We start from the raw sequence: 27192 nt of genomic DNA on the forward strand, positions 1-27192 counted from the left end.
GCTTTTTTTAGTTTAATCGACAATTTAAAATGGTTATTACACTTAAAACCAACAAAGGAGGTGGATTTTACGTATTTTGGAAGACCCCCTATTTAATAATCACTGAGAATTAATTTATTTTTGATGTAGTCAAATACCCAATTCTAGTCTATGATGCCCTAGTTTGTGTTGACGGCTGACGCTAGTGTGCTAGTCAGTAAATATACAGTACACCGCCAAAGTGATGAACATCGATCTTTAGAAGGAGATAGCAGATTTCAAGAGCGTTGTCTCTGTCGTTGAGACCGACATCAGACGAGTCGCATGGAGTCACTGGATTCAGGCGACGCAAGACCGTGGCGTGTGGAAGTCCCTACAAGAGATCTATGTCCAGCAGTGGACGTCTATAGACTCGGTATAAACTAGCTAATTTATACCTATAACAGGGTTGAAAGAAACTATAGATAGGTGTGCGTAGAAGACAATTTTCTTACCAAAAACCTAACCACCAAAAACTGTAGTTTTTGGTGATTAGGTCCCACCTACCTAGAATTGCCTACTTCAAAATATATAATGTTGTATTTCTCGTTTTATTTCTTGACCATTAGAAAGTTCAAAGTAGGTACAGAAAAATTACCTTCCCTAATGAACACTAAAAATAATTACAAATTGAAATCATGAGCAAAGCAATCCAAAATAAATGCCATCTAAATGTAAAAGAGCGGTTTGATTAAGAAATTTGAATAAATTATGTACGGGAAAAATTTATTTTGCATTCAAATGTGTTGTAATATTTTTTAATAAGGGTAGGCGTCCAAGGGCTTTAAAAATTCAAACATAATATATTCATCTTGCAATTTATAACCTATGATATTTTTGTTAGAACAGCCTACATGGGTAAAACTACTTCCAATAGCAGGCAGGAAATATTGTACATCGACCTTTAGAAAGAGACTTCGGTTTTGTAGAGCGTTGTCTCTGTTACTCATACCTCTGTGACGTTTTATCGGTCTCAACTCTCTTCTTAAAGGTCGATATTTCCTGCCAGATATTGTAAAGTACAGCAATTGAATTGTCTTCTTACAATCTGTTATTTTTATCTGGTCTGGGGGCACGGCAGTGCCCCGCCCCGTCGAGCAAACAACACACTTAGGTAAGCATATTTTCATTTTAAATCGTATAGCAATTGATTAAACCTCACTTTAAAAATGCATTCATCCAAATACAGACTGTGGTCGTCTAGCTTATACGTTTTTTCTCTCTTGTAACGTTTTACATGGTAAATTATACATTTTATTAAAAATTTCACGGCGCATCATTGTTAATTAATAGCTTAGAATTGGCAAACGTAATTAAGACGTAGGTATATTAAATGTGTTTATTACTTTCAACACGCTGTCTTCATTATCACCTTCAATTATGGATTTTAACGTTAGGGAATTAACACCTATGCAACTGGTTCGCAATTTGGTATTTGACTACATCAAAAATAAATTATTTCTCAGTGATAATTAAATAGAGGGTCTTCCAAGATACGTAAAATCCACGTCCTTTGTTAGTTTTAAGTGTAATAACCATTTTAAATTATAGTTCTTGCATTTCGCGAAGGCGATGAGTCCTAAAGGTTACCGTCAAAAAAGTAAGTAATGTTAAAATTTAAAATCGCTGGTTCCCTGGGAACGGGGACGGGCGCTAATGTGGGACGCAAGTTGCGTTGACACATTGGCCCCGTGTCATATCAGGAAGACAGCGTCAAGACCGGGAGCCGCAGCAGAAACAGCTGAAAACGGCAAGCGGCGCAAGTATGCCTCTCTTATAGAGAGTAACATTTTTGTGCCGTTTGCGGTGGAGACAGTGGGGCCATGGAGTCTTAGTGCAAAAAAAAATTTACGAGACATTTCACCTCATCGGGTGACAGAAGGGCTGGCTCATTTTTTGCGCAACGGATCAGCCTGGCTGTCCAGCGCGGAAATGCAGCCAGTATTCTTGGCACCATTCCACGCGGTCATGATTTATATAGTAATTAGATAAATTTAAAATTAGCATTATTAGGTACAAAAACATATTATCGTCAATTACACAGCCAAATTATTTTACGGCCCCCGGGTCATTTGAGTAAGTACCTACCTACATTTTTAATAAATTACTTTTTCGTACGAACACTCGAAACGAAACGTTAAGAGCACTTAACGTCGTGTAAACACCACTTTATATTTGCCAAATTGCGGATTAAGAAACAACACCTTTATACGAAAATAAACCCAATGTCTGAAAAGATAGGGTTCAAATATGTTTACAGTTTTGTTTATTTAAGTTACATAATAATAGTCATTGGATCAATAGTTTATACAACTGCCTGGCATGGTAAATTAGAGTTTGGTAGTTTAGAGATTGGGTCGCTACCCGCACTGTTATACGATCTACCTGTATAGTCCGCGACAGGTCGAGATGGCAATCGGGGAGGGAACGCTACGCACACCCGTGCAGCCCCTCACGCTAGCTGCTAACCCGCTGGACGAGCGCAGGTGACGTGCGGACATGCGGGGGACCCCCGCCTCAGACCCCGATTGCCATCTCGATCTGTCGCGTGCTATGTGCTACTCGTTAGGTAATTCGATTAGTTCGACACCTTGTGCATCAGAGCAGCCATTTTGAAATTTTTATTAATTGTTGCTAAAGTGGCAATAGGAATACACAATTGGTGAAATTTTCGCCTCTACCTATTACGATTCATGAGATACAGCCCACTGACAGACAGACGGATGGGCGGACAGACAGACGGACAGCGTACTTAGAAATAGGGTCCCGTTGACACCCTACGAGGACGGAACCCTAAGAACCCTGCCGGCGATGCCGCAGCCCTGGAACCTTAGAAAAAGAGACTTTGCTCAGACTTTATTTATAGTTAAAACGAGATAGAAGGCGTGGTGTTACTTCATAATCAAACGATCATGTTGGTTAAGCAACGTTGATCCCGGTCAGTAATAAGATGGGTGACCGACTCTGCCTATTCGTACTCTCCGTGCTTCGACGAGTACGTTAGTAAGGACTGTGCCCAGCCGTGGATTTTCACCGACTGTGACCGATTCTAGAGTCAGAGTTCTTGAAATCAATTGAAATCGTTAAAATACAAGCATGATGTACTTACCTACATTATAATATATTTTAGTAATAAATGAGTTTATTCTGACGCCGGAATTCCCGCGGTTTTAAATTAAAAATTGAGCATATAACTCTGTTTTATATTGCAGACATTTTTCAATGTCCACCAGTTTTCCCCCGAGCAAGATTTCGTATGACACAATAGTATGAAAATGTGGAAAACAAAAGTCGAGAGCGGAAACCGCGACGGAAACACTCTGTTCCGGAATTGGGGGAAATATTCCTCGTGTATTGAGAGCAATATTTTGATGCCTTTTTCAGTTGAGACGATAGCACGGTTGATGACAAACATAATGTTTTGATTGACTGGTTGATCCGGTCAAAAAAAGCGGATAAAAATCCGCTTTTTAGGGTTCCGTACCTCAAAAGGAAAAACGGAACCCTTATAGGATCACTTTGTTGTCTGTCTGTCTGTCTGTCGGTCTGTCAAGAAACCTACAGGGTACTTCCCGTAGACCTAGAATCATGAAATTTGGCAGGTAGGTAGGTCTTATAGCTGACATTAGGGGATAAATCTGAAAACCGTGAATTTGTGGTTACATCACACAAAAAAATTAAACAGTGGTCATAAACTAATAATTAGTATTTTCAATTTTCGAAGTAAGATAACTATATCAAGTGGGGTATCATATGAAAGGTCTTCATTTGTGTATTCTAAAACAGATTTTTATTTATTTTTATGCATCATAGTTTTTGAATTATCGTGCAAAATGTCGAAAAAGTACGACTGTAGTACGGAACCCTCGTTGCGCGAGCCAGACTCGCACTTGGCCGGTTTTTTTTAAAGCAATTAAATATCACTGGCTTAAGCGGTGAAGGAAAACATCGTGAGGAAACCAGCATGCGTGAGAGTTCTCCATAATGTTCTCAAAGGCGTGTGAAGTCTGCCAATCCACACATGGCCACCGTGGTAGATTGTAACCAAACCCTTCTCATTCTGAGAGGATACCTGGAGTAGTGAGCCGACGATGAAGCTAAAAAGACTCTGGAGATTGTTCATATTTCCAAAAGCAAAGCTTTTCGCCATGGTGTTACAATTACCCTGCTAGTGCAATTACCCTGCTTCGGAAGGATGAGTTCCGGTTCTTATTTTAAACCAACTTTCTCCACATGTTAAAACCTATGATCCCACCCAAGCTCAAGGACTGCGTTCTATCCCATGAGAGTACACATCTATATATATAAAAGGAAAAGGTGACTGACTGACTGACTGATCTATCAACGCATAGCTCAAACTATACTGGACGGATCGGGCTGAAATTTGGCATGCAGATAGCTATTATGACGTAGGAGTTCGCTAAGAAAGGATTTTTGAAAATTCAACCCCTAAAGGGGTAAAACAGGGGGTTGACATTTGTTTAGTCCACGCGGACGAAGTCGCGGGCATAAGCTAGTCTAAATATATAAAAGGAAAAGGTGACTGACTGACTGACTGATCTATCAACGCACAGCTCAAACAACTGGCTGAAATTTGGCATGCAGATTGCTGAATTTTGACGTAGGCATCCGTTAAGAAATGATTTTTGAAAATTCAACCCCTAAGGGGGTGAAATAAGGGTTTGAAATTTATGTAGTCCACGCAGACGAAGTCGCGAGCATAAGCTAATAATTATACTCCTTTAAAACAAACACCAGCAAATATAATCCCTTTCTTTAATACGGCAGTACTCATTAAGGCGATGCTTTATATTTATTTAAGCGAATAAAAGTGTCAGTTACACACTGAATTTATTGTAGGCGCGTTGAAAATTATGAAAGGTATTTTCTTTGTATCAGACTATCTCCTGACTTGCTCCTGGGCTGCTTGTAAAGCATGCGCCCACGTGATACTAATCTTATAGTGGCCACATATTTATAAACCATCCGAGAACTATTGTTGAAGCTTTGCAGCTTTTCCGCTTACTGGTCTGCTATTCGTGTACCCACGATTTGGTTGCCGATTTTAAAAGGTTAATATTAACACTACGTATATCAGTACCTACTACCTACCCTTATTATAAATGCGAAAGTGTGTTTGTTTGTTGGTTTATTGGTTTGTCCTTCAATCACGTCGCAACGGCGCAACGGATCGACGTGATTTTTTGCATGGGTATAGTTAAAGATCTGTATAGAATAGAAAAAAAAAAAAAAAAAAAAAAAAAAAAAAGAATAGAATAGAATAGAATATATTTTATTCAAGTAAACTTTTAAAAAGTGCTTTTGAATCGTCAAGTAGTTTTAATTTACCACTGGTTCGGAATGCCGTTCCTACCGAGAAGAACCAGCAAGAAACTCGGCGGTTGCTTCTTTTTAATTTTTCAATTTTGTAGAGTGACATAGGCTACTTTTTATCCCGGAAAATCAAAGAGTTCCCACGGGATTTTTAAAAACCCTAATTCCACGCGAACGAAGTCGCGGGCATCAGCTAGTATAAACTATAGACTTAACTCACCCAACCTCGCTCGGAGACCTAAGTATATAAAGAAAAAAAAAGTTTATTTTTTACATTGTGCCACACATCCCATCTTATAACTAAGGCGGCCCAGGTGGGAGCGGGTGCGTCCTCCGGGCCGGGCAGCGGGTGCGATGCCATTCCATGCCGCTCGGCACCGGCTCCGATTAGGATATATCCGCGCGTCTTCCTTACAATTTCTTCCGCGACAGGGTCTTCTCCGGTTGGCCGAAGGCCAAGCGGGGGTACGGACCTCGAGGCGTAACCTCCTTACCCGGGTAGGGCGCGGGGTATTCATGTTACCCCGGTGTTGGTCTTCTAGGGCTAGGGCCCGCCATCTTGGCTTGGGGCCTCGTGGCTGGTTGCGTTCCCCGCGCTGCGGGCGATAGATTCGCCGTCGCGCACGGGGGTGGTGTCTGGTCCGGTGGAGATCTCCGCGCTGCAGGCGATAGGCTGGCCATCGCGCGCGGAGATAGTGTCATATCCGGTGGGTCTCGCGTCGTCATCATCATCGCTAGGATCGCCTGCGTGCCACGCTAGTGGTGGCGATCGTAGGAGTTCCCGAGGCAGAGGACGCCCGGTCGGTGGTCGAATTTTGTAATTATTAAGAGTTAGTTCTACTCGCTGGCCAACCCGCAGGACGCTGTTACACGTGTTCAAGCGAGCGAGCATCGCTGAACGAATATCGCTGAGCGAGTTTATTTTAGAAAGCTCGTCGTTCAGCGACAAAACTAGTAAAGCGACTCGTCGCCGGCAGTGTAAACAGTCAGAGAGCAACTTTTGATATATGCATCTCTTTCGTTTACACGGAATGTACATTTATTGTGCGTTTCTTGAGAGAGAATATCGCCGATAGTTAGTCGTTTTCTCGCCGGCGGTGGTCGGACCACTGCCTTACGGGTGTTCAAGTCAGTTTGGATCGACTTACTATAATATGAAGGTGAGATCGCAGTCCAGCGCTAACCTGTCACCGATGAATAACAGCACATTCATAATCCAGAACAAATCTTAAATTTCTTTGCGATCCCGTCATCAAAAATTGTCATGGGATGCGGTCATGGGCGTTGATTCATACTCGAACATAATTAAAAGTCTGTAGGTAGTCATCGAGCAACATCACTAAGAGTCGATATAGCATGCGATGTGAAAAATTTCAATATTTTACGCGAAGGGATGTGCAATAACACACCCTATAAACTTCAATAACAATATGTATACTCTGTCGAAGAATAAAATCAGGCTTAACGCATAATTACAAAAAATGAAATAAATCAACTACCCTGCTAAAAATCGAACTAAAAAGTTTAAAAAAAAATCACATCAAAACGGAGCCACACAGCCGCTACAAGGTTTTCCAAAAAAGAAACTTATATAAGTAGTCAAGTGTCACTTGAGGATGATGTAAGAATTTAAGCGATACCCAAACATCCGAATTTGTTTAGGTATTTAACAGTTATAGTGAAATAAAGAAACTTACATACATACACCCTGAAAACATTACACTCCTCTTTTGGGCAGTCAGATCAGACACACTTTGACATTTATAATTATTATGTATTATGGATAGTGATTGATCAATTAATGGTCCTTTGGCAGATGTAGCGCACTTTTGCATTTATAAGATGGGTAGTGATAGTGATTGACCAAATGGTCGTTTGGCAAAGTTTGCGTGCCTATAACACCTCCCCGCGAAGGGGGATTCACATTAATTTTGGCTCTGAAGGCTTTTATTAACCATGAACATGATCGATGAGACCTTGATTTGCATGTTTCCAAATTACTCCGTAGATTGGTATCGGTATCTCATGTCAGATGTACAGCCTCAAATTATCCCACTCGAGGTAATTCGTGGAGAGCCTTCAGTGTACCGCGAAAGAGTGTAATTTGATTTGAATCTCGCTAACTTGTACAAATGGCTTCGCATGTGTATGATATCCAGAACCAAAGTGCCCATAGTCAGTTGAGAAATGAAATAAAATACATATTATAATGAAAATGAATTTATTGAAATGAATTAAATATGTAGGACAGCTCTACTGGTATCAAAACTAGAAGTTTCTCTAGTATTCTTCCCAGCGCTTTCCGTACAAACGTAGTCACAGGATATAATATACGTGGTGTGGTTCTCATTTGAATAATATTAACTAATTAAACTCAATGAAATTTTGTTAACATGTTCTAGAAATCTGTGTTTGTGTTTTGTCAGATTTCTATAAAAGTGTGTACCTAGTTATCACAGTTAGGTAAGATTTGTATGTAAATCTTTGATTCCGCATAACTACTACTAAATACTTTTCGATCTCATCATCATCATGATCAACCCATCGCCGGCTCACTACAGAGAACGGGTCCCCTCTCAGTATGAGAAGGGTTCGGCCATAGTATAAAAATTATAAATAACTAAATCGAATAAAATAAAGAAGAATAATATTAACATAGCAAAAGCAGGTTATAAATCTTGGAAGCTGTTATGGAGATATTACTTAAACGTAATTCCCTTTTGAGCGGAATCTTTTAAAATTTAAATTGAACTCAAAACTTAAATCGCCTTAAAATTGAAAAGCGGGAACTACTTTCCAGTTTGCTGCTCCGCAAATCTGTGCTGGCACCTGGTTTCACAAAGTGTTATTTTTAAACTTATTTTATTAATTTAGAATTTACTAAAGTCTTACTTACTATTTTTATCAAATTTTGATGAAATCTTTACTTCTTTTGATGCAAGTCTTTTTATTTTCTCTTTTATATCGGTATTATTTAAACCTTTTTTTACCAATTGAAGTGAGAATTTTTTTAGGCGCTTTGGGCGATTTTGGTCTTGGTCCAAGCGAGCGACTAATATGTGACAAATGCTGTTATAGTGCTCGAGGTTCCTAAAGATGTAAATACTGAACTTATGTTAATGGTTTTAATAGGTAGGTACACAAATAATGAAATATAATTTTTTGATACTACTTTAACTTAAACATCCAAAACAACCCCGCTGATATCATGAGAGTTATAATTTTTTTTTATTTTTATTTTTAGCCGGGGCTTTATCACATTGCGACTATGTCGCCCCCATTAACAAATCAACTTATATTCAAACTTAATCACTAATTAAAGACTATTTATATAAAGAGTTATAGTTTTAAGTTTTCACTTCTGTCGGCAGTCCGCACTTCATTTTTTTTTTTAATTTTTACTATGTTTTTCATAATTTTAATTGCGTTGTAGAATGAAGTGGTCACCCTAACATCCACTACCTACATGTAGCCAGTCCACTATTAGCGGTCACTTTAGTAACTCGATCCCTATGCACGTATAATACGCACTATAATTAATACTAAACGTCAAAAGATGGCCAGATAAGAGTTTCGATCATAAAGCTGACCGCCTATATTACTAGAACGAGCCGCACGTGCCGAATGCATCACAGAATCAAAATCAAAATTTAAGTATTTCAAGTAGGACAATTGGTGTCTCTTTAGCTAGATACATTTTGTCTCTCTAGTCTCTACCATCGCACGAAAGGTAGATTCAATGTAGATGAATGTATATGTTTGCGTAATAATTATCACTACTATATCATCTTACAAATCCAACAACCGACCGTCAAAAAGTGTAATTTATTACCTATTTTGAATAAATTATTTGACTTTAACTTTGATTCCACTGAAAAGAGTCGGCAAATAACTCAACAATTGCTCTATTGGAATGGAACTTGGAACCTCCCATTTATAAGACTCCAGCGCTCACCACTATGTCAGAGATATCGTTACAATGCCTACCTGAAAGTTTGTCAACATTCTACTGAGATTGATTGTTTGATTTATTAGCGGGTAATTTGCCTCGTTACAGTGGTTTAGTTGATATTTTTTGATTTCTAATTTTTTAATATGTATTTATTGTAAAATTTTGTTTTAAACGTTTAAATTATATTTCCGTCAACATTTTGATGCGGCGTATTACATTCTCACTGTTAGGTATGCGATCACCTTCTGATCATAAATAGATGATTATCTCTTCGCAAATGTTTACCGTTTGGTTTGTCATTTTATGTGAATACAAAGTGATTCGCAAGAAAACCGCATCAGGATTGTTTTTATATGTATTGAAAGTATTAAAAATGTATAGTTTTATTGTACCTGTCAGGTGTAAATGGGTTTATCCTAGTATAAACTTAACGTTTTATATAGAACTGGTTTCTGTTAATGCGAAACTATAAGACTATAAACAATAAACTCAGAAAGTAAAGCTGGAAATAACCCTAGAGTGTTATTGCAACTATGTAAAGAAATAACCGGCCAAGCGCGAGTCAGGCTCGCGCACCGAGGGTTTCGTACTACAGTCGTATTTTTTCGACATTTTGCACGATAATTCAAAAACTATGATGTATAAAGATAAGTAAAAATCTGTTCTAGAATGAACAGGTAAAGCCCTTTCATATGATAATCCACTTGATATAGTTAACTTACTTCGAAAATTGAAAATACTAATTATTAGTTCATATGACCACAGTTTTTTTTTTGTGTGATGTACCCCTAAATTCACGGTTTTCAGATTTTCCCCCTTATGTCTGCTATAAAACCTATCTGCCTGCCAAATTTCATGATTTTAAGTCAACGGGAAGTACGAAGAAGAAGGACGTAAGAAGTAGGTTTCTCGACAGACTGACAGACAAACAGAGACAACAAAGTGAGCCTATAAGGGTTACGTTTTTCCTTTTGAGGTACGGAACCCTAAAAACCTCGCATTAGTCATGCGATAGTATATCGCGATTTCGATTTTCCGTTCTATCCATACTAGGTATCCTTTTAATTACTTCCTTATCCTATACTAATGTTACAAATGCGAAAGTTCGTCTGTCTGTCTGCTGGCTTTTCACGGCCCATCCGTTTAACAGATTTTGACAGGTAGGTACAGAACTTGCATCCTGGGAATGGACATAGGCTACTTCCGTCCCGGAAAATCAACGAGTTCCCAAAGCCTAGTGTCACACCTCGCCCGCACTGGGTTAGCGCGAAGGCTGTGCGGATGCGCCGGGAGTTCCCTCCCCGATTGCCATCTCGACCTTCGTTGACTATACATAGGCAGGAATCTTGAAAATTGCACGTCTCACTCCAAGAGTCCTGTATTAAGGTCCATAATATTTTATAACAGTTTTTCAAAATTACCGCTTTTCAATTTTAAGGGTCATAGGGCTCTGATGATGCAGTATCCGAAGGCACATTTTTGAGGAAACGACACGAAAAACGAGCAAGAACGCGCCAAAATTGCATAATTAACTCCACCTCGCTATCAAATCACGGAATTTTATAAATCGCTTGCAAGAACATCGTATACACGACCTAAAAGTAGGGCTACCAACTATACAGTTTTTATATGACATGACCTGCTTTTACTATTAGCTTTAATGTAAACTTTGAAAGTAAGTAAATATGCTCGTGAAAAAATCACTATTACACAATCGAAGTGACTATAATTTTTTATTTTTTTATATTTGTTTATTAGTAGGTATACATAAACATAAACATAAGTGATAATGGTTAAGTGATGACATATACACGTAGATCCGAGACATGTTCATTGGTCACTTACTATGGGCCTCATAAGAAAGCTCACAGTCAATCAGCCGGCGATGGAGAGAGCTATGCTTGGAGTTTCTCTACGTGATCAAATCAGAAATGAGGAGATCCGTAGGAGAACTAGAGCAACCGACATAGCTCAACGGGTTGCGAAGCAGAACTGGCAATGGGCAGGGCATTTCGTAAAACCAATAGACGTTGGGGTCCCATTTTTAGTTTGTTAAGTATTCTTTTTATTATCACTACTTTAAATGCGAAAAGCCTCATATTCCAGACTCATATCCTACTTTCAACAAATTAAATGTGGCTTCCCTGCTTATAAGGCATTAACATTGAAAAAAAACGTGCAAAAAGGCGGCGTAAAAAAGGCTGGCTGCAAGAACATGTTCCCAACGCGTCGAAAAATAAAAGAGTGGGAGAGAGAGGTGTGACTTGCTTGCTTTTTCTCACCGGCCGATAAGAGTGGCGATTAACGATTGAATATCGTAGTTATCGTAGGTATCGTATTGTGATATGAATATGAATCGATATCGGTTGTTGGCACACGGGAAGATGCGCTCGCGCATCTAAGGCCTACAGCAGACTCTTTAATCTTCAAAACTGGCTTGAATCATACAATATAAGAAAATTATCATGTAAGGAATAAAGCTTTCCGAAAGAAAATAAACCGGATTTGTTTTATTTAGCCGAAATGTGTTTAACAGTCCATTTAGTAGATTAAATAATTATATCTACTGCGATGGAAGGAGCTAAGCTTGAAGTTTCTCTACGTAATCAAATCAGAAATGAGAAGATAGATGAACTTCGGTTCTTCTAAATCTTACCGACATAGCTCAACAAGTTATGAAGCTTAGATGATGGGTGGGGTACATAGCTCGAAGAATCGATAGATGCTGTGGTTCTAAGATGCTGGAATAAGGACCTCGCAACGGAAAGCGTAGAGTTAGCAGACCCGCTGTAAAAAATAAACGACATCAAACGAGAGCCGCTGAATCCAGCTGGTGGCGCAATATCATAGCCTGTGGAAATCTCTACAAGAGACCTATGTCCAGCAGTGGGCGTTTTTCGGTTGACGACGACAGTAAACCTTGTTGTACCACTAACTCGTTCCACTGGCACGATTCACGAGACGAAATTATTGCCATTCCTCGCCGTACCATTGAATGCGGTTGATCGTTCCACTTAATTTCCTTTTAGATATCACTCTCTGGATTTATGAATAAAATTCTGAGTAGATAGACCTGCTATTTCTCATTTTATAGTCATCGTCATCATCATGATCAACCCATCGCCGGCTCAGTACAGAGCACGGGTCTCCTCTCAGAGTGTGGAGGGTTTTGGGCATAGTCTACCACGCTGGCCATGTGCGGATTGGTAGACTTCACACACTTTTGAGAACATTATGGAGAACTCTCAAGCATGCAGGTTTCCTCACGATGTTTTCCTTCACCGTTAAAGCAAATGATATTTAATTACTTAAAACGCACATAAATCCGAAAAGTTAGAGATGCGTGCCCGGGATCGAACCTCCGAGCTCCAACTAGAAGGCGGAAGTCCTAACCACTAGGCTATCACAGCTATCACGACATTTTATGTTACTTACCTCTTTTCAAGAATACGAACTCTAGAAAGCTAGAAAGGCTTTTATTTTTAACCGACTTCAAAAAAGGAGGAGGTTCTCAATTCGTCGGAATCTTTTTTTTGAAAGTAAGATGCAATGAATCAGTTTCAAGCAACGTTTCAAGGTGTCGACGAAAACGCTCATTGCAAGCTTTTAAAATTGTGATTTATGTGCGGTAAATCATATTAATTGTAATTTGTTAAGAGCTCGGCCGTTTGGCCGCGGGTATTATACTGGGTTTCTTTTCTTTGTTTTCGTATTGGCTATAGAGCGAAGACCGATGCGATCGTTCTAAAGAATACAATCTGCCTAGTTGTAACTTGTAAGTATTTATGTCTTTTAATTGGTTGAACAGCCAGTTTCTGTTGGACAAAAGCTAGGAATCAGCGACCTCTTCGAATATGCGAAAATGTTATACATAAATAGGTTCATGCATGCAATTTATCTAAATACCTACTGGATGATGCCCGTGATTTCGTCTGCGTGGATTTAGGTTTTTTTAAATCCTGTGGGAACTCTTTGTTTTTACGGGATAAAAAGTAGCCTATGTCCTTCCCCGGGATGTAAGCTACCTCTGTACCAAATTTCATCAAAATCGGTTAAACCGTTGGGCTGTGAAAAGCTAACAGACAGACAGACAGACATACAGACAGACAGACACACCTTCGCATTTGTAATATTAGTATGGAATGGATATAAAAAAAAGGTGATTGACTGACTAACTGATCTGAACGCACAGCTGAAACTACTGGACGGATTGGGCTGAAATTTGGCATGCAGATAGCTATTATGACGTAGGCATCCGCTAAGGTATTTTTGAAAATTCAACCCCTAAGAAGGTAAAATAGGGGTTCGAAATTTATGTAGTCCACGACAATGCTCTACAAATCTGCTATCTACTTTTAGAGGTAGTTATGTGACAAGCTCGCGATAGCGTTTCGTGGTTTCAGTCTTCAAGGCGGGTAGAAGCGCCACGTTGGTAGTTTACTTATTTATTCGCTAAGGAGTGAGGCGGTATTTAAGGTGGTTAATAGTTAGCAAATGTAATAAAATATGAATGAAATCGTACTTTTACTTGAAGCGTTTTTGTTTTTCTTTTGAGATGCTTTTTTTAAATGTTAAGAAGTTCTATCATCTTACTACCAAGAATTCAACGACTTAGGTCCAGTATCCACCAAAGCGGACATAGGCCGAGATGTGTTTAGCAGATTAGCAGACCAATTTACAGAAATACAGTGCGTACAATCCAACCCCTAAGGGGTGAAATAGGTGTTTGAAATTTATGGAGTCCACGCGGACGAAGTCGCGAGCATAAGCTAGTGTCATAATATATGGATTTCAATTTAAATATGTCTTTAAAAAAACCTGTTTTGTCTTATCGTAATCATGGCTGCTAAACCGAAAAAGATTTTTTACGAGTGTCCCTACTTATAAAGACATTTAATTAAGTAGTTTGTGTATCAAAACAAAAGAAAACTAAGTGGCAGACCTTGTTAAAGACGGACACGCACTGTCGCATGCAAAAAATATTAATAACACACTAAGTTAAAGTAACAACCGTTTAACGTCTTCCTGAGAGAACAAACGTTTCCCTAGTGCGCTCTCTATACGAACGTAGTTTGGTTTTCATTTGAATATTAATCAATTAACCTTAATCAGGATGTAGACACGCTTTAGAAACTACTATTTGCGTCTGAGATTTGCTGTTTCCGTAAAAATATGAAGTTTTCAATATAAAATAACGGGATTAAAAATTTGTAGGTATCCTTAAGTCCTTGTAACTTTGAAACAAAATATTTTAACGGAAATCTATCACACTACACAGTTTTATCACATTACCCATTTTATAAATTTGAAAGTGTGTTTGTTTGTTGGTTTATTAGATTGTTGATTTGTTCTTCAACCACGCTGCAACGGAGCAACGGATTGGCGTGATTTTTTTGCATGAATTTAGGTAAGAACCTGAAGATTGGCATAGGCTACTTTTTTTGCTGAAAAATCAAAGAATTTCGACGGGATTTTAAAAAACTAAATCCACGTGGATAACGTTGCTGGCAACAGCTGGTTGGTTAATATTTAAATGAGACTTCAGAGCCAAACTACGTTTGTTTGGTGCGCACAACGAATAAACTCCTCTTAACACATTTATATGCAACTTAACGATGGTTGTAGGCATGTTGTGGGCGTGTCATAATGACAGTTCTACGAAGTAGTTTAGTGATATTTCTCTTGAACAATTCCATGCCAATTGACTAGGTGAGTCCTAATTTTCTGTTTTTTCTCTATGTCAGAACCATTACTTTCCTTTAATATATTATAATTATTTCCTTTAATAAACCTTAATAGAAACCTGAACTCGCTACCTTCAATTCAAGAGAAATATTGTGCATGCTGTAGCAATCGAAATGGCTAATTCAGAAAAGGCAGTTTTAAAAAACGGCGTTAAAAATTCTAACATTTTGTGTTTGTAAAAAAACTATACACTCGGTTTTTAATGTTGCACATGGATCTGTAACTTAGATTGGAAAAAGAAAAGAAAAGAAGAAGAAAGAAAATCTATTTATTTCTATAAATAAATAGATGGGTAGGGTGACATGGTAAACAGTGAACCACTAAAATTTCAAACATTTGTAGATCCACCGTACGTGAATGTAGTTAAGAACTATTGGCATTAGATGAAAGGTAATTTATTAAACTTGTGTTTTGCATATCAATATCAGCACTAATTGTAATAGTTTATAGGTAATATTGTTTTATTTAAAAGATGGCGAATGGTTCACTGTGTACCAGTATATGTACACAGTGAATCGGGGGGTGAGTCGACAGTGAACCAATGTGTACACAGTGAATCATCATTTTAATTACCTACATTTGTGTCACATATTTAAAAATATTTATTGATATAAATGTCGTTAAATAAAACTACAGTAAAGTAATATTTAATCATTTCTTTATATATTTGTATTCTTTAGCAACAATCACATAAAATCAGTACAAAAAACAAACTAGTAGATACCTACTAATTTAACTTACAAATCTAATTAGGAATACTGACTATATAAATTAAAGCTTGGATTTTTATATTTCCACTTATTAGTATTTTCACATAAATCTTCTCATAGTTGAATATTTTAAATTACATTCTTGTGCTGCTGTGTGTATACTCATTCCGTTCTTTACAAGATCTACAGCTTTTTTCATGTCTTTTGCATCATGTCCGCCAATTTTTCGATTTTTTACTGTAGTTCGACACATTCTAAAACAAAAAGATTACTATTATTATATTAAGTATTAGATCTTCTATTAACGCCTTTTTTGTTCATAACAATCACAGTTGAAAGTTAATGCATAAATAGTATCGGACATAATGAACAAAGTGATTGGTACACAGTGAACCATGGTTCACTGTGTACCCTACGATTTTGAGCCACTGTGTGCAGACACCACTTTCTAACCTTTAAGGTTACATAACTATTAAACATACCAAATTCAAAGGATATTTATATATCTAAGTTATTAAGGAACAATTACTTTACACATGGAAACAGTGCAATATAATGTTACTAAATATACAACGATTCTAGAAAGAAAATAAATGAAAACACGTGTACTTACTTTTTTTGGCTCCAAAGACAAAACCATACACTGTGCCACTGTGACGGGCGGGAGAGCGCCATCGACTGGGCAGTGCGGGAGGTGGTAGAAGGCGAACTGTTTCGCGTTTGCAGTACGGTTTTGCAACGTCGCGTTTTTGAGATATGAGTGGTGGTGCACTGTGTACTACTGGGCCACTGTTTACCACCTGACCCTAAATAAAATTGGGTATATGACTAAAATTTTTTTATTAACTATTTTTATATATATATTTATTATAAACTAGGATATACCTAAATAATGACGTAAACTGAAAAAACTTATTATTTAATAACGATTTAATAAATGATCAAATAACAAAAAAGTTATTAGCATTTAAATATTTCTGATTAGACAGAGACAGCGATGTAGCATTTTGACGTCACACCTTACTAATGCCATAGTAGCTTCGTGCGGTTTCATACAAATTTTCGTTTAGCGAGAAAGGGATAGAAGACCCTCCCACTCCAAAATTAAAATGCCTGTAACTTTGTAAATCTTTGTTGGATTTCAATATTTTTCAGCGTACGTCGTTATTTTTATCCTAGTTTATAATAAAGTAATAATATTTATCAAGTTCAAAAGTAGGAAAATATACCCAATTGTAACAGATTTCTTCTACTCAAAGTCCAATAAATAAGAACTTGCAATGTTGTCTGTTTCGGTGAGTTCTCATGCGCAGGTGCGCTGTGTTCCCGAACAAAACGAGCGGAGTATAGCTCGGATGATTTGCTGTAAGCCGTTTAAAAGTTATTTATAAACGATATAGCCTAGGAGCTGGTGATAGGTACAAAGTAATGTAAAGAAAGCATTGTCTCTGTCATTGAGACCGACAAAAATATGTCATATAGGTATGAGTGACAGAGATAACGCTCTACAAAGCCGAAATGTTATTCTAATGGCCGATGTACATTACTTTCTGCCGCGTGCTGTATACATTTTTTTTTAATCTTTATTTACAGAAGCTTGGCGAATATGCTATATAGCTACAAAAAGAACTGTTTTTTTTATCACTAATACTAGGTATATTTTTTAGTCCGCATCAGGTCCACCCGCACAGCCCCCGTGCTAACCCCGTGATAGCACGCGTGACATGCGGATTTGCAGGGCGTCCCTCCGCCTCATATCCCGAATGCCATCTTGACCTGTCGCGTACTACGTATAGGTAATTTAATAGGTAAAAAAGAAAGAACAGAATAAAAGTAAGAAAGAATATTACTGCAGTCCAAGACCCTATTGCAATAAAAAAGGATTGAGACAAGTTCAATGTTTTTGTTGAAAATATTATTAGTTTTTACGGTGAATTCAAAATTTGTATAAGTCCCGCAAATTGCTGATGCGCGTGGCCGTCATTTTAGAGACGTCAGCACTAGACTGAAGTTTCGAGCTGATGGTATATTTTTACTTAAATATACGTCAAATTACGTCAAAATGACGTCATTTCGATGTTAATAGGACATGGTTTCAGCGCAATAGCAATTTGCGGGACTTATACTGGCTTTTTCTTTGCCTACTACAGCCGAAACCCAGCTCTTGGCCTAGTCATTACAACGCCAAATCGAAGCGGTAAACTACAGAACGTGACTTTTGTTTCTCACTCTAGTGCACTCTATCTGTCTCTTATCTTTGTCATCGATTAAGGGATGATGTAGCTCATTAATCTTTCGATTAGGATTAATATGAGAATATTGTATTTGTTAGCTATTGTAGCTAGCACCGAAGATCCGAAAGGCAGGTAATTTCTAATTTCAGGTACGGAGAAGAAACAATGAAACAACGTATTCTGCAGCAGAGTGTAACGGTTTTATTTCTGACGTTCTTAGGTTCTTATAAACAATTTGTTGACCATAGACTAACTTTAGACTCAATTTTTAAATCTTTATAATCTATAATCTTTTTAAAACTTTTTAAATCACGGGAGAATTCCGGGGCGGCCCATCTCCACAGAGATTAACATTGATATACATAGATTATTTATATGGAGATACTACCCACAATCGTGATGTTACAACCATAAGCTATACTCGCTTAATTATTTTAAACTAAATGAATTAATCAATACAAAATTAAATAGGGGAATAAATATCAAAAACTGTGACAACTAACAAAAAAATAACATGAGTAGGTACCTAATTATCCTAAAATAGTTCGTTCGTCATTATTATAATTTTATTTTCAACCATCACCGGCCCACTACAGAGCAAGAGTTCCACGCTGACCCAGTGCGGATTGCGACTTCACATAACTTTGAGAACATTATTAAAGAACTTTCAGGCATGCAGGTTTCCTCACAATGTTTTCCTTTCGAGGTTCAATACCTAAACATAAATTTTAACAAGTTAGATAAGCACTGTACGCTACGCTGTAGGTAAGACCAAACCTAACCCTTTTCCCTTTTTTGAAGTTGTTGAAAAAAAAACCGGCCAAGTGCGAGTCAGGCTCGCCCAACGAGGGTGCCGTATTACAGTTGTATTTTCGACATTTTGCACGATAATTCAAAAATTATGTGGCATAAAAATAAATAAAAATCTGTTTTAGAATGTAGAGGTGAAGCCCTTTCATATGATACCCCACTTGATGTAGTTTATTTACTTCGAAAATTGAAATACTAATTATTAGTTTATGACCACTATTTAATTTTTTTGTGTGATGTAACCACAAATTCACGGTTAACTATAAAATGTCACGGTTAAATGTCAACTATAAGACCTACTTACCTGCCAAATTTCATGATTCTAGGTCAACGGGAAGTACCCTGTAGGTTTCTTGACAGACCGACAGACCGACAGACAGACAGACAGACAACAAAGTGATCCTATAAGGGTTCTGTTTTTCCTTTTGAGATACGGAACCCTAAAATTCGTCGGTGCGTAATCAGTGAAATATTGCGTTTAACAAGTAATAATTTCACGCCGTTGAAAAGTAAAAATATGCGCTGATTGAATAATGTTTGTGTACGTGCATATTTTTGTTCCCCCTGATACCCTAAGCCAGAGAGATGTCACTCTACTGGTAAGGAGGAGCAGTCCTATCATTTCAGCCTACATATTATGTGTTCCGCTATGTTAATAGGTAGGTATTGTTAGACGGATAAAAACTAGGTGATTGTATTATCTGTGGCGTGCTCTGCGGAGTAGCGAATCTATGCGAAACGTCACTCTGAAATGGCGCGTGGAAAGAGTAGTTGGGTCTTGTGGTGATATAACTAAGAATTACTATGTGAACATTGCCTTCTAAAGTATATCAAAGTGGTTTCCATTCTAATAGTAATAACACAACATAAAACATAAAAACCAAGAGAATAGTTAATAAGGTAGGCTTACTAAAATCTCATGCTCCTGTACATTGCGTAGATTTTCCAAGCATGGCTATCTTCATAGAGAATGACTAAGCTTTTTATTAGGCCTATAGTTAGATATTGACCATATTTCGGAGCCGATCAGAAATGATAAGATCCGTGGTCCCAAAGTGCTTGAATGTCGACCCCGCAACAGAAGAAGCCGAGTCCCTTAGATGGACGGACGATCTAAACCAAGTTCCTAGGAGCCACTAAATAGGTACAAGCGGCACAAAACCTTGTTCTGTGAAGATCCTTACAAGTATTATGTTCGGCAATAGTCTTCTATCGGTTAAACATCAGCGACCGTTGCTCTAGTAATCCGATAACTCTCTGTCTTAACCGGTATAAATCCGAAACTTTATCACAATGGCGGGAATTCAATAAGACGGCTATAAATTGGCGTATCAAAAGAAGATACGTCGTATATTTTTGCAAACTTGAAATACGCGCTGTGAAATTAAATCCGGGAACCAAATTCGATCGATGACAGCGTTTCGATAAGGACTTTCCGATAATTTTAAATGTGTTTTTCGACTAAGCCAAGGAAAATCCAGATTTTTAATTTTGAATTTTGTCTAGAATGCTACAGTAAGCAGTTATAGCCATTGAGTTCGGCAAGCGCCAGCTAAGTACCTACCTTACGCTATCTTTTATTTTTACGAATAAATTTTTGTCTGTATGAAAACCCACAAAAGATGGCAAGCTGGCAGCGATGGCCACTCGTGGCAAATGTGAATGGTAAGAAGGAAAAAAAGAAAAACGTTTGCCAGGAAATGCTGTAAGTAAATGGGAATACGAAGACATTTTGTAGGACATGAGTCTCACTATTTCCCATAGTAAGACCCACCCCACAGGATAATGAATAGGTAATCTGCTAATCTGCTCGTTGAAAGAAAAATCATTATGAGTTTATTGAATGACACATCTACCTATCTATACCTATTTTGAAACACTCAATTAAAATTTTCCAGAGTTAATTTTGAAAATTGAAATTGTTGGAGGTGAAATGAATATTTTAAAAGTTTATAAGGCCTTGGAGTATACAGCCGGCGGTAGTTGCGAGCGCAATGATAGTTGCCAACTCGTAATAGTTGAGGCCCAATTAGTCCAATTCCCCTCTACCGCTCCCTAGGTGGCCGTGCTGCGAGTTTACCAAAAACGCTAAACTTATATGTACCTACAACTACCGTCAATATCTAAGGGAGGTTTCCCACGGCGACTTTAGTGACGCGTTTCGCTCACACGCGTGTATACCGCTACTTTTGACCGTTAGTCGCATTTGCAATACGTGGCAGTAGCGATTCAGACTATGGAATTTCCCACTTTTTTGTTTAATTGAAAATCAAATACCCTTATTATAAATGTGAAAGTATGTTTGTTTTGTTGGTTTGTTGGTTTATTGGTGTGTCCTTCAATCACGTCGCAATGGTGCAACGGATTGACGTGATTGTTTGCATGGGTATAAATAGTGACGTCGTCCCCGCCCCGCGCGACTTCGTCCGCGTGGAATTAGGTTTTTTTAAAATCCCGTGGGTACTCTTTGATTTTCAGGGATAAAAATTAGCCTATGTCACTTTCCAGGTCTTTACCTATACCCATGCAAAAAATCACATCAATCCGTTGTACCGTTGCGACGTGATTGAAGGACAAATCAGCAAACCAACAAACCAACAAAAAACCAACAAATCAGTAAACCAACAAACAAACACACTTTCGCATTCATAATAAGGGTACTGATTCGAGGTTAAGCTGAATGAAGGGACGACGAAGCGACTACTCTGGCATGATCTATTTAAAATCTTGACATCCTTGCTACCTCAGGATTTCAGAAAAAAAAAACACGTTTAACAATGTAGGTAAGTACCTACTACAAACTTCCGATATTTTCTCAACTGATGTAACCCATAACAACATAAAATTTATCATAGCGTGTGTTATTGGCAAATATCTCCAATGACGTTCAATAAGCTACACGCTATCTACTATCCGGCAGTCTTTGATGCAATATTTTATTATTGCCCATCTACCTAGGTGAACACGAGTACCTCTGGATCAATGGCGGAATTGTTATTTGACAATCGGGATCGGGATATCTTTAAAATACATGATTAAAATCACAGAATTCAGAAAAATAATTTTTATTTTCATTATATTACTAAGTAATGCTCGCGACTATGTCTGCATTGCGAGAACTTTTTAATTTTCCGGAATAAAAATAGCCTATGCCACTTTCCAGTTAGCTATTCCCAGGCAAAAAAATCATGTCATCCGTTGCTCCGTTGCGACGTAATTGAAGGACAAACCAACAAACAAACACACTTTCGCATTTAAAATATGGGTAGTGATTTTACAAATAGATAACGATCCTTAGCAATGAGAAATGCTGGCTCATTTTTATGCAACGGTCAGCCTGCTGTCCAGCGTGGAAATGCAGCCAGTATTCTTGGCACCATTCCACGCGGGCATGATTTGTATAGTAATTAGATAAGGCTAGCTTTCAGTTTTATTGTAGAAAATATTTTCATTTAAAAAAGCCTAGAACATAGTTTTTTTTTTAAATTGTAGTGGGGGTCTATTCAACTGTGCTTTACATCTCGATTCCGATTGTCACATTACAATTGCCCCTCCCAGGTTGTTTCCGGGACGGAATGCGGTTCCGAGTAGCTTCAGTCTCCTCGCGATACGGCTGGCTATTCATTACAAGCCAAATTGTTTTATTATGTGCGACTAATTGCGACACTTTTGTCGTGACCTGAACTTAACCGTTAATTTTCTTGGTCTAATTTAGATCATGGAGCTATGCAATTCGTCTGAAGATAATCATAAATATTATTATTTCTTTATTATAATAAAGAAAAGATACAGGGCAACTGCACTTCTTTATGATAGTAGTAGTTGTTCTTCAGTAGGTAAGTATACCTACTATCTGGATACTATAAAATTAGCTGTGCAACAAGACTGGTATCCGTCAAGCTAGCAGTTATTTATAAGAGACAACAAAAACTTTTTTCAACTATCAATCAACTAAATACTAATTAAATAAAAAGTAAATGTGACTGACTGACTGATCTATCATCGCACAGCCCAAACTACTAAACGGATCGGGCTGAAATTCGACATGCAGATAGCTATTTTGTCATAGACATCCGCTAAGAAAGAATTTTTGAAAATTCAACCCCTAAGGGGTAAAATAGAGATTTGAAATTTGTGTAGTCCAGGCGGACGAAGTCGTGGGCATAAGTATGTAAAAAGAAAATTCCTGACTCACTGACTGACCCATTAACACCCTACCCAAGCCCTTATACCTAAAAATCTGAAATTTTGCACAGATATTTCCTTTAGATAAGGAATAAGGTGAGTTTTTTTTAGTTCTCACGGAATAGGGGATAAAGAGGGTTTACATTTTTGCCAAACGAAGCCACGGGTGGTCGCTAGTTTTAAATAATATATTGAGTAATTTTTTTTAAATAATATACAAGTATCTAACTGGCAGTTCTTGTTATTTATGAATTTATTGCCTATAAATGTTTGTCTGCGACATCTTATTTATCTTTATACAAGTCAAAAGTCGCATAATGAACCAGGCGCTTTTAAAGTTGCAATATTGGTCAGATAGGGCGGTTCGTTTGATGTTCGTAAGAAGCTTGAATTATGTTATTGCAAAATTAACTGGTTATTACTTATTGGGTAAGTGCATTCTAAGGACCGTAATTGGACGATCGTTTATTAGAAACTAGCTTATGCTCGCGACTTCGTCCGCGTGGACTACAAAATTTCAAACCCCTATTTCACCCCCTTAGGGGTAGAATTTTAAAAAATCCTTTCTGAGCGGATGCCTACGTCATAATAGTTATCTGCATGCCAAATTTCAGCCCGATCCGTCTAGTAGTTTGAGCTGTGCGTTCACCTGCAGCAGTCACCTTTTCTTTTTATACATATAGATTAGGCATACTTACTTATGGTATAATGTAGTATCTTCCATAAGTATGCGTAACATACTTACAATTTCTTAATGCCTTGAAGATTTTCAAAAAAATTATTTCACTCATAACCATAATAACCAATTACGAAAAGACGAAGTATTAGTCTTATTTCGTAGCTCATAGCTGGTTACGAAACATTGGTTACCAACGTAAACGGAACCTCTTATTGTATAGCTTGATTAAAGGTCGCTCGTCGCATAGCATCTGCAGTGTGCAAAAACCTTATAGTTTGACGTTGGCTCATTTTAATGGACAGCTAACTGTAAATTTAAATCATGTTTATTGATGATTAATTTATTCCTATTATAAAAGCTTTTAGCGATCATTAATCAAATAGGGACGCGAAGAGACGGCCCTCGTTTGAAAAGTGCGTAAATCGACGCGACTGTTGGACCTGCCTACTGTTTCGCTAACTTTAGCACTGTAGGGCGATAGTCTAAAACCTGCATCAATCATTATTACAATCTCAATTGTTCTGATTGGCTGAATTTGTGCGATTCTTGTTGCAACAATGCATTGTGGCCAATAGTGAGCGAGCATTAACCAATCAGTGATGATTGCGATCGTGACATTGTAGCTGTCAAACAACCGCGGTAGGGCCACTGATTGATAGCCACCGAGCTCATTTGACATTTATTTTTAACTAGATGATGCCCGCGACTTCATACGCGTGGATTTAAGTTTTTAAAATCCCATAGGACGATTTCGCGTCCCAGTACGATGCTGCGAAGACCGTGAAGAGTATGAGTTTAAACTTCTATAATATCTCTTCCAAGATTTATGTCAGCGACATATCTTGGAAGAGATATTATAGATCTCCCATGTGGTAGATTGTACCACATGGGAGATTGTAGTCATGGGCTAACTTGACATCAAATAAAAATGTTAAAAAAAAATATCTTTATAGGATTTATTGAATTTTTTGACAGTGTTTATATTATGAGTATTCCACAAGCGCTCGACGGTGCCTCCAGGCGGGTTAAGCTACCAAGTTAGTACTTGAGGGAAAACTGGAATAAAATGTAACTGGATTTAGAGAGTTATTTTAAATCAATTATTTATTTATTTGTTAATAAATTTTATCGGTATATATTCGTTTCATGCGGATTTCCGACGTGAATATGGCTTTAAATAACCATATAGATATTTTATTAGCTAGATATAGGTATCACTTGTTGGCAATTGATCTAATAATCGGTTTCGGTTTAAAGAATTATTCTCAAAAAGAACATACTAGTAATACTAGTACCTACCCATACTTCATACTTAATTTTGCCGATGAATCTTATAAACGCACTGTTTGAAGATCAAAGTCTTCGAACAGTGCGTGTTGCCAGTGATGACATATGGATCCGAGACATGGTCGCTAACTATGGGCCTCATAAGAAAGCTCAGAGTCACTCAGCGGGCGATGGAGAGAGCTATGCTTGGAGTTTCTCTACGTGATCAAATCAGAAATGAGGAGATCTGTAGGAGAACTAGAGTAACCGACATAGCTCGAAGGATTGCGAAGCTGAAATGGCAATGGGCAGGGCACATAGTTCGTAAAATCGATAGACGTTGGTGTCTCAAGGTACTGGAATGACGACCTCGCACCGGAAAGCAGCGTTGGAAGACTCCCACTAGGTTGACAGACGATATCAGACGAGTCGCAGGGAGCCGCTGGATGCAGGCGGCGCAACACCGTGGCGTGTGGAAGGCCTACAAGAGACCTATGTCCAGCAGTGGACGTCTATCGGTTGATGATGATGATCTTATAAAAATGGCAGTAGGTACCAACTGTACAGTCATAACAGATGGACAGACCTTTGAGTTTCAAAAAAGCCTCCACCTGAAATAAATTCATTTAATTTCACCCCTAATCTTAATTAGCATCTAGATTTACTAGATTTCGTAACGGCAACCCTAGGGAACCGTTATCCAGTAATGGACTTATCTGGCATACTTGATCTGGCGAGGCTATCCCGAGTCGGACAGAGGACGTCTAGGATTTAATGGCTTAACCTGTCTTACCAGACACGTACGTAAAACATGGCTGAAATTATAAATTTATAGGCTTTACTTTCTTGGCCATACCCAGCCATATACCTATAGAACACCTATCGTATGGATGAATGAATATTATTATATATTACTTAGATACTCGTAACAACACGTCCACAATATGTATTAGTAACAGACTTATCATACTTAAGTTAACATAAATTATAAATTTTGCTTTTTAAAATTTATAATTTTAACAATTTTTGTAAGTATGTTTATGTTAGTTTGTACTCGTAGTTTAATTAGTGTAATTGGCTTTATGGCCGTTCTAATTAAATAATAAATAAATAATAATAATAATAATAAATAATAATAATATTATTAAGAGACTTATTCTATGACTGCCTCATTCACCTATCTAGTCACTTAGTGGCTTGTTTATTCGGCTAAGGTGCCGAGGAGAGGTGATGAGGAGAAGATCACTTAGACGTGGGTACAATCAGAGCTGCTGGCAAGGGATAATGCAGCCTAAGGTGGAACCATTCTTGCCTAAAAAATGCCTATCCACTGTTCTAATTCTAAATTTTAAAATTCTATTTTAGACTAGCTTATGCTCGCGACTTCGTCCGCGTGGACTACAAAATTTCAAAACCCTATTTCACCCCCTTAGGAGTTGAATTTTCAAAAATCCTTTCTTAGCGGATGCCTACGTCATAATTGCTATCTGCATGCCAAATTTCAGCCCGATCCGTCCAGTAGTTTGAGCTGTGCGTTGATAGATCAGTCAGTCAGTCAGTCAGTCACCTTTTCCTTTTTTCTATTTTAGATAAGTAATGGCATGAAGCGTTTTACAAATTTTTACTACATGATGTCTCTGCCCAAGTAAGGCATTTATCAAATTGATAAGCATAAACATTTACAGCATGTTTATCCGCGGTTTATCGGAAAGTCGTCCATAATTTCCACACATTATCTCACGTTGTACCGGACAAGCGCTGCAAGCTCATAAATATTGTAAGGTTATGCAAAACGGTAATCTATTCGGGCCCTAATATGTTTAATGGATCCGATACGATTGTGATTAAATAACTAATTGGCAAATGGTCGTAGATATAGAAACAGAGCCGTATTATGTTTGTACGTTCTATCAAAATGATTTAAACTGTTTTACCTATTATTTCAGTGCGAGTAAGTATTTTTTTTGTGATGTAACTACAAATTCACCATGATTCTAGCTCAACGGGAAGTACCCTATAGGTTTTCTTGACAGAAACGACAGACAGACGGATAGACGGACAGACGGACAGACAGACAGACAGACAGACAGACTGACAGACAGACAGACAGGCAGACAGACAGACAACAAAGTGATCCTATAAGATCACTCTGCTGTCTGTGTTGTCTGTCTGTCTGCCTGTCTGCCTGAGGAACAAAGTGATCCTATAGGATTACTTTGCTGTCCTTTTTTCCTTTTTATCCAAAATCCTATAGTATCA

At 37.9% G+C, this 27192-nt stretch overlaps 1 protein-coding gene across 1 annotated transcript in view; it reads left to right on the top strand.

The window, feature by feature from the left end:
• The window catches only part of LOC117993223 (acyl-CoA Delta(11) desaturase-like), a 214109-nt gene that overhangs the window by 166418 nt on the left and 20499 nt on the right, over positions 1-27192 (top strand). The window lies entirely within an intron of this gene.

This window comes from Maniola hyperantus, chromosome 23 (assembly GCF_902806685.2).
Source record: "Maniola hyperantus chromosome 23, iAphHyp1.2, whole genome shotgun sequence".
In the NCBI taxonomy this organism is placed as follows: domain Eukaryota; kingdom Metazoa; phylum Arthropoda; class Insecta; order Lepidoptera; family Nymphalidae; genus Maniola; species Maniola hyperantus.